General features: G+C 48.7%; 1 pseudogene; it reads left to right on the forward strand.

Moving 5' to 3' along the window:
• Positions 1 to 1906: 1906 nt before the first annotated feature.
• On the forward strand, positions 1907 to 4902 carry LOC119928852 (annotated as a pseudogene).
• Positions 4903 to 7481: the final 2579 nt, after the last annotated feature.

Genomic DNA, 7481 nt, shown 5'->3' on the forward strand with positions numbered 1-7481 from the left:
GGAGAATGATGTTAATATAAATAAATAAATTACAGACATGTGCAAAGTTTCTGAGGGGCTGATGGAGGGGTAAAGCGAGGGTACAAATCCAAGTTCAACGGTGATGCCGAAGGAGTGGGGAAAGAGGAAATGAAGGATTAGTTAGGAAAGAACTTTCAGAGGAGATGTGCTTGTGATAAGACATTGAAGGAGGGGAGAATGATCGTCTTTCAGATATGAAGAGTAAGGGCACTCCAGGTCAGATGAATAATGCGGGTGAGAGGTTGGCAGTGAGGTAAATGAGTTCGAGGTGCAGTGAGTAGGTTGGAATTACTGGAGTGAAAAGTGCGGGCTGGATTTTAGTAGGAAATCAGGGAGGTAAGATAGGATAGGGCAAGGTGATTGAGCGTTGAAAAGCCGACGGTAAAAGTTTCTCTTTGATGCAGAGGTTCATGGGAAACCACTGGAGGTTCCTGAGGAGTGGGGAGATGTGGACTGAATATTTTTCTAGAAAGATGTTCCGGTCACCAGAGTGAAAAATGAACTGGACTGGGAAAAGACAGGAGGCAGCAAGGTCAGCCAGGTGGCTGTTGCAGTCATCAAGGTACACTATGATAAGTGCTTAGATTATCATAGCAGTAATTTGGATGGAGAGTTAAGGATGGGTTTCAGTGGTGTTGTGAAGGTGAAACCAACAGGATTTTGTGGCATATTGAATATGTGTGTTAAATGAAAGAGATGTCGATGATGATGGTAAGGGTTCACATTTGTGAGACAAGGAGGATACTGACATTGTGTTCAGTGATCCTAAAGAGAAGGGGAGGACAGTGTCTGGGGCAGAAGATAAGGAGTTCTGTTTTGAGCTTGTTAACTTTGAGGTGACAACAGGAAATCCAAATAGAAATGTCTTGAAGGCAAGAGTAAATATGAGACTGCTGAGGAGAGAGTCAGGGCTGGAGAATCATCCATGTAGAGAAGGCAGTTGAAGTTAAGGGAGCAAATTAATTTTCCAAGGGAGTGGGTGTACCCGGAGAATAAAAGAACCGATCCTTGAGGGACTCCCACGTTTAGAGGGTGGGAGGCAGATGAACCTGTGAAAGAAATTGGAAAGGAGCAGAAAACTAGGTGAGGATAGTGTCAGTGAAGGCGAGGATGGATAATGTTTCCACAAGAAAGGGGAGGTCAACGGTGTTGAAAGCAGCTGAGAGGTCAAGGATGATTAGGATGGAGGCCTTTGGATTTGGCAAAATGGAGATCACTGGTGACCTTAGAGAAGGCAGTTTCAGCGGAGCAAAGGGAGCAGATACCAGATTGGAGTGAATCAAGGAGAAGAAGCGGACAACTTGCTCAAGGAGTTTGGAAAGGAATGGTAGAAGGGAGATAAGAAAATATCTGGTGGTAGTTTTGGGGACAAAGAGGGTTTCTTAAGATAGGGGATATGTGAGCACGTTTACGAGCAACGTACAAGAAGTCCCTGGAAAGTAAATGGTAGAAGATTGCGTCCGAAGCATACGTGGAGGGTGTATATTTTGAGAGGAGGTCTACTCTTTACCATGATCCATGTCAATGAAGGACAGTGGATGACCTGTGGGGGGGGGGGTGCAGTAAATGCCTGCTGACTCACTGTCATGGAAATATAACTGGATTCTACCTGGAATCATATCTCAATCAATTGTGTTTATTAAGTGATTTTTGGTGTAGAGCGCTGTACTAAGCACTGGGAATAGCAAAATAGCGTAGGTAGACATGATCCCTTCCCTTAAGGGATTTATAGACTAGAAGGAGAGACACACATTAAAATAAATTACAGATCAGGGGAGCAGCAGAGTATAAGGTTATGGAAAAAGTGCTCTGCGACTGGGGATGGGGTCAATATCAAAGTTCCTAAAGGACACGGACCATAAAGCTTAGATTAATCAATAAAGAAATGATACTAATTGAGGACCTCCAGGCCCCACCCACCCGCATTGTTCTTATCAACGGTATGGTGCGATTCAATGTATTGCAATATGTTGTTCCGGAAGTGAAAGACCTTTGCAATTGGCTGGAAGTGGAATTCAATCCACTAAAACTATGTGACCGAGTTAAAAAGGTTCTAAACTGGGTGAAAGAGCAAGCCGAAATGGAACATGAATTGCAACAGTATGTTCTGCAACTGCAAAACAACACCATTCTCAGACTTCTGCAGCAGGTGGCACAGATTTATCAGAGCATCGAGTTTTCTCGTTTGACTTCTCTAGTTCCTTTTGTTGATGCTTTCCAACTGGAACGAGCTATCGTAGATGCAGCACGACACTGTGACTTACAGGTTCGCATTGATCATACTTCTTGAACGTAAAGTTTTGGATCAGACTTGAATTATTCCACGCGAGAAGATGCCCCAGTCGGCCCTCATCTGCAGAGCATGCCTTCTGAGCAGATTAGAAATCAGCTGACTGCTAAGTCTTCAGTTCTTGCAAAGGCCCTGGAAGTCATTAAACCTGCTCATATACTGCAAGAAAAGGAAGAACAGCACCAGCTGGCCGTGACTGCTTATGTAAAAAAATTCAAGAAAAGAGCATCAACGTATTCTGGCTCGCCGTCAAACCATTGAGGAGAGGAAGGAACGCCTTGAGAGTCTGAACATTCAGCGTGAGAAAGAAGAGTTGGAGCAACGGGAAGCTGAACTTCAGAAAGTCCGCAAAGCTGAGGAGGAACGTGTGCGCCAAGAGGCGAAAGAGAGGGAGAAAGAGCGCATCCTACAGGAGCATGAACAAATCAAAAATAAAACCGTGCGCGAGCGCTTGGAGCAGATTAAAAAGACGGAATTGGGGGCTAAGGCTTTCAAAGATATTGATATTGAAGACCTGGAGGAATTGGATCCAGATTTCATTATGTCCAAACACGTTGAACAACTTGAGAAAGAAAAGAAGGAACTCCAGGAACGTTTGAAGAATCAGGGAAAGAAGATTGCTATTTTGAAAGAGCAAAACGTTTGGAGGAAATCCCTCTTATAAAAAGTGCCTATGAAGAGCAGAGAGTGAAAGATATGGACCTTTGGAAACAACAAGAAGAAGAAAGAATTACTACTATGCAGTTGGAACGGGAAAAGGCTCTTGAGCACAAGAGTAGAATGTCACGAATGCTGGAAGACCGAGATTTGTTTGAAGAGAGACTCAAGGCAGCACGGCAATCTGTTTATGAGGAGAAACTGAAGCAGTTTGAAGAGCGGTTCTCTGAAGAAAGACGGAATCGCTTGGAGGAACGCAAAAAACAACGCAAGGAGGAACGTCGCATCACTTACTACAGAGAAAAAGAGGAGGAGGGGCAGAGGCTGGCCGAGGAACAGATGATTAAGGAGCGTGAAGAGAGAGAACGTGCCGAATGTGAAAAACGTGAAGAGGAACAACGAGAATATCAGGAGCGGGTCAAAAAAGTAGAAGAAGTGGAGAGGAAAAAACCCCAGAGAGAGTTAGAAATTGAAGAACGGGAACGTCGGCGAGAAGAGGAGCGGAGGATTTCTGATGACCAACTTTCTAGAAAGGATTCTCTTTGGGGTGATAGAGACTCCGAAGTCACATGGAGGAAAAGCGCTGAACCTGAAGCTGAATGGAGACGAGGCCCACCAGAGAAAGAGTGGCGGCGCGGAGAAGGGCGTGATGAAGATAGACTACTCCGAAGAGATGAGGACCGACCGAGGCGAGCAGGAGACGACGAAGAGAAAGAGCCGCCCGCCAGAGCGGATGAAGAGCGGGTCCCCCGCCGCGGGCTGGATGAAGAGCGGGTCCCCCGCCGCGGGCTGGATGAAGACCGGGTGCCCCCCCGGCGGGGCGCCGACGAGGATCGGTTCCTTCGGCGGGGCGCGGACGAGGACCGAGGTTCTTGGCGGAACGCGGACGAGGACCGGCCCCGAGGCGCGCAGCCGACGAGGATCGGGGTCCCTGGCGCCCCGCCGAGGATGACAGGCCCCCCAGGCGCGGGCCGGACGAGGAGCGGGGCAGCTGGCACAACACGGACGAGGACCGGGGCCCCCGGCGAGGAGTCGAGGAAGATCGAGGGCCGAGGCGCGGGGCCGAAGAGGAGAGGTCGTCTTGACGCAACACCGAGGACGATCGAGGCGGTCCCAGGCGCGGCCTGGACGAATACAGGGGTCCGAGACCTGGTCTGGATGACGACAGGGGACCTTGGAGAAGCATGAATGACGATTGAGGCCCCAGGAACGGGGCCGAGGAGGAGAGGGGTCCGTGGAGAAACATGGATGACGACAGACCGAGGCGTGGTGACGATGACAGAATTCCCAGGCGCGGGGACGATTCTAGACCCGGTCCTTGGAGGCCATTCGGGAAACCAGGTGGATGGCGGGAGAGAGAGAAGGCCAGAGAAGACAGCTGGGGTCCACCCAGGGAATCCAGACCTTCTGAAGACCGTGAATGGGGTAGAGAGAAAGAGAAGGATAGAGATCAAGATCGGGAGGAGAATGACAAAGATCACGAAGGAGACCGAGATGTCGATAGTGAGGATCGCTTCAGGCGCCCCAGGGATGAGTCTGGTTGGAGAAGAGGACCGGCCAAGGAAGCCTCTGGCTTGAGGGATTCGAATCGACGTGACGAATGGGATCGAGATGACCGTCGTGGTCGTGACCGAAATGAACGCGGAGGCCTTGACTTGAGAGATCGGCGCGGTGATGACAGAGACAGGAGAGGACCGCCTCAACGATCGGAACGTGAAGAAACAAGTTCGTGGCGACGCACCGAGGAGCGAAAGGATGAACGCGGAGAAGAGCACGACGCTCCGCGCCGCATCCTTTCTCCCGCCCTTTCACAAGAGCGGGAGAGAGACGGCGAGAAGGAGAGAGGGTCCTGGCGGTCGGAAAGGGAACGGGAGTCCCTTCGTCGCACTAAAAATGAGACTGACGAAGTTGGATGGACCACTGTGCGGAGTTAAGTCACAAGATCCCCTTCTGTTCTCGATCTGCACGCACTCCCTTGGTGACCTCATTCGCTCCCACGCCTTCAACTATCATCTGTACGCTGATGACACCCAGATCTACATCTCTGCCCCTGCTCTCTCCCCCTCTCTCTAGGCTCGCATCTCCTCCTGACTTCAGGACATTTCCATCTGGATGTCTGCCCGCCACCTAAAACTCAGCATGTCCAAGACTGAACTCCTTGTCTTCCTTCCCAAATCCTGCCCTCTCCCTGACTTTCCCATCTCTGTAGACGGCACTACCATCCTTTCCGTCTCACAAGCCCGCAACCTTGGTGTCATCCTCGACTCCGCTCTCTCGTTCACCCCTCACATCCAAGCCGTCACCAAAACCTGCCGTTCTCAGCTCAGCAACATTGCCAAGATCCGCCCTTTCCTCTCCATCCAAACTGCTACTCTTCTCGTTCAAGCTCTCATCCTATCACGTCTGGACTACTGCATCAGCCTTCTCTCTGATCTCCCATCATCGTGTCTCTCCCCACTTCAATCCATACTTCATGCTGCTGCCCGGATTGTCTTTGTCCAGAAACGCTCTGGGCATGTTACTCCCCTCCTCAAAAATCTCCAGTGGCTACCAATCAATCTGCGCATCAGGCAGAAACACCTCACCCTGGACTTCAAGGCTCTCCATCACCTCGCCCCCTCCTACCTCACCTCCCTTCTCTCCTTCTACAGCCCACCCCGCACCCTCCGCTCCTCTGCCGCTAATCTCCTCACCGTACCTCGTTCTCGCCTGTCCCGCCATCGACCCCCAGCCCACGTCATCCCCCAGGCCTGGAATGCCCTCCCTCTGCCCATCCGCCAAGCTAGCTCTCTTCCTCCCTTCAAGGCCCTACTGAGAGCTCACCTCCTCCAGGAGGCCTTCCCAGACTGAGCCCCTTCCTTCCTCTCCCCCTCGTCCCCCTCTCCACCCCCATCTTACCTCCTTCCCTTCCCCACAGCACCTGTATTTATGTATATATGTTTGTACATATTTGTTTATTTATTTATTTATTTTACTTGTACATATCTATTCTATTTATTTTATTTTGTTAGTATGTTTGGTTTTGTTCTCTGTCTTCCCCTTTTAGACTGTGAGCCCACTGTTGGTTAGGGACTGTCTCTATATGTTGCCAACTTGTACTTCCCAAGCGCTTAGTACAGTGCTTTGCACACAGTAACCGCTCAATAAATACAATTGATGATGATGAAGATCCACGCGGTCTCAACCGGTGTTTTATCATAAATTTGATCATATTCAGAAATTATATTTGTGCTTAAACCCTTCTGAATTGATGTTCTTTAAATGTTTCACCGTAATATGGAAAGCATGAACTTGTGTTTAATCCTATATAGATCGATCACGCACCGTACCCACAGCAGAAGATGGACGCAATCGAATGCTGTTTTCTGAAATCTGAAGTGTTTCATTAATTGGCAGATCAATTGTGTGTTCTTTTAAACTCCAAACCCAAAACACAACGAAAATAAACGAAAACTGTGAACCCTGCAGGTATTGAGTAGCACCTGCGCTTCAGTATAAAGCTGAATGTTTTCTTTTAAAAGTCAAAAGAGCTAATTGAAATTTGGAGTGAAGGAAAAATGTATCCTCGGGCCAAGCATTGAGAATCTTTCTGAGAAACAGTCAAGAGATTTTTTTTTGAGGGGTCTTAGCGTTATCCGAATCTAGAAAGCTCGTAAGTTCACGTTGCATGCCGTATACATTATAAACCCTAGTTACAGTGGGGTTTGGGGGAGATTTTTACGTGACTGCAGGTGCCTGTTCAGGGAGCAGCAATCCGCTCGTCCTGCTGATGACGCAAACGCAGTTACAGAGCGAAGCAATCAATCAATCAATCAATCAATCAATCAATCGTATTTATTGAGAGCTTATTATGTGCAGAGCACTGTACTAAGCGCTTGGAAAGTACAAATTGGCAACATATAGAGACAGTCCCTACCCAACAGTGGGCTCACAGTCTAAAAGGGGAAAAAACAGCCTTTTAAATTGGAAGCCTTGGGGTAAGCCTTCTGCTAAGAATGTTTTCTGTTTCCAATAGCATAACTGCTTTTCCAGTCACCGAGAACTTTTAAGCATTTTAAACCTGATAATATTTATAACTGTGTGGGGCTTTCTGTTGAGATTTTTTTCTTCAATTTTCTTTGTCTTCAGTATAGCTTTTTTTTCTTCCCCCTTCCAACAAGTACTTTGTAGTAATGGCTGTGTTGACTTCAGTCTTGGTACAGTAGCTCTATCAATCGTTAACCATCTGGTCTTCATTGAAGCCAACACAGAACTTGCTGCTGTATTTTTTTTCTTCAGTGATAAAAAAAAAATTCTCCATCACCTCGCCCCACCTACCTCACCTCCCTTCTCTCCTTCTACAGCCCACCCCGCACCCTCCGCTTCTCTGCCGCTAATCTCCTCACCGTATCTCGTTCTCGCCTGTCCCGCCATCGACCCCCGGCCCACGTCATCCCCGGGCCTGGAATGCCCTCCCTCTGCCCATCTGCCAAGCTAGCTCTCTTCCTACCTTCAAGGCCCTACTGAGAGCTCA

This window comes from Tachyglossus aculeatus, chromosome 5 (assembly GCF_015852505.1).
Source record: "Tachyglossus aculeatus isolate mTacAcu1 chromosome 5, mTacAcu1.pri, whole genome shotgun sequence".
NCBI classification, from domain to species: Eukaryota; Metazoa; Chordata; class Mammalia; order Monotremata; family Tachyglossidae; genus Tachyglossus; species Tachyglossus aculeatus.